The sequence below is a fragment of the Dromiciops gliroides genome, chromosome 6 (genome assembly GCF_019393635.1).
Source record: "Dromiciops gliroides isolate mDroGli1 chromosome 6, mDroGli1.pri, whole genome shotgun sequence".
NCBI classification, from domain to species: Eukaryota; Metazoa; Chordata; class Mammalia; order Microbiotheria; family Microbiotheriidae; genus Dromiciops; species Dromiciops gliroides.
Genome location: NC_057866.1, coordinates 213664432 through 213666258, shown reverse-complemented (window position 1 = coordinate 213666258; position 1827 = coordinate 213664432). Strand labels below are relative to the sequence as shown.

The 1827-nt window shown below is 37.2% G+C and overlaps 1 pseudogene; it reads left to right on the top strand.

Annotated features, from left to right (window-relative positions):
- The first annotated feature begins 268 nt into the window (after positions 1-268).
- On the top strand, positions 269-913 carry LOC122733026 (annotated as a pseudogene).
- Positions 914-1827: the final 914 nt, after the last annotated feature.

Here is a 1827-nt window from a genome sequence, read left to right as displayed (position 1 = left end):
TGCCAATGAACCTCTTCCAGGGAAGGAAATGGTTTGTTTTCTCTTTCATTCAGAACCTAGAACATAGTTGTTTCTCAATAAATATTCATTGATTATTTGATTTTTTAATTTGTACATATTACGTAACTATGAAACAGGAGTTTTAAATGAGAGAGAGAACATTAGGGAGGAAATGGTGACATCAAAGGAAGGATTTCTCCTAGAAATGACAAGTTCACCCCTTTCCCTGTGGGGAGACCCAGTCTCTGCTAGCACCAGCACTGGCGCCATGGGCCGTCATCCTGCCTGCTATTATAGGTACTGTAAAAATAAGCCATACCCAAAGTTCTGTTTCTGCAGGGGAGTTCCTGATGCCAAGATCTGAATCTTCAATCTTGGTAGAAAGAAAGCCAAAGTGGTTGAATTTACACTGTGTGGCCATATGGTATCAGATGAATATGAGCAGCTATCATCAGAATTCATGGAGGCCGCTTGGTTCTGTGCCAACAAGTATATGGTGAAGAGTTGTGGCAAGGATGTCTTTCATATCCATGTGAGCCTGCATCTTTTTTATGTCATCTGCATCAATAAGATGTTATCATGTACTGGGGCTGATAGGCTCCAGACTGGCATACGGGGTATCTTTGGGAAGCCCCAGGGCACTGCAGCCCATGTACACATTGGCCAAGTTATCATGTCAATTTGAACCAAGTTCCAGAATAAAGAACATGTGATTGAAGCTTTGCTGAGAGCCAAATTCAAGTTCCCTGGCCGCCAGAAGATCTAGGTCTCCAAGAAGTGGGGTTTCACCAAGTTCAATGCTGATCAGTTTGAGGATATGATAGCTAAGAAGCATCTCATTCCTGATGGCTGTGGGGTTAAGTATATCCCCAGCCAGGGCCCCTTGGACAAGTGGTGAGCACTCCACTCATGAGAAGTGTTGTGCTGTGGCATCGACTTTTTGAAGGCTTATGCCTAAATAAATTAGATAACTGCTAAAAAAAAAAAGAAAGAAAGAAAGAAAGAAAGAAAGAAAGAAAGAAAGAAAGAAAGAAAGAAAGAAAGAAAGAAAGAAAGAAAGAAAAATAAAGGAGAAATGACAAGTTCAGAGATATGATCAGTCAGTGACTAAAATTCACTTTATAGGTGGGGACACCTATGACCACACTCCAATATCTTTAATCTTTAAAATAGGTGCTAGAACTTTAGAATCCAATTATGCTAACATCTTCATGCAAAGCAATGCAGTTCAATTCAAACCTTCACTAAATATGTCCAGACACTATGGCTGCTTAATTCTACAATCTCAGTAAATAACTAAATCTCCTTTTATTTAACATGTCATTCTAGCTCAGTTCCCAACACAATATCTCCTTCATCCTTTCACCATCTTTAGGAACTCATTCTCTACACAGCTGCCAATGTTAACAATCCTAAAACACAGATCTGACCATATTACTCCATTAGACCTTATTTCACACAGGATATATAAAAAGTTCTACAAAACAAAAATGAAATTCATTTCAAAAGTTCTAGAATCTGACAGAGAAAATTAAAATGAATACAGGCATTTGAACTTTAAGTTATTTTATAAAATAGCAATCATCCAAACTTTATTCGGCTGTTTTAAAAAAAGTGAGTTTAAAAGATAGATCAGACTAAATAAACAAAAATCAGAAACCAAAATGGCAATAATCCACTCTTTAATAAAACTAAAACTGTAAACTACTCAGAGAGAAGCTCCCTTTTTTATATGAACTTGTGTGGGGAAAAAAACTTGTGTGAAAAGAAGCTTGACAGAAATTAAATTTAGAATATCTTACACTACATGCCACAATAAACAAACAA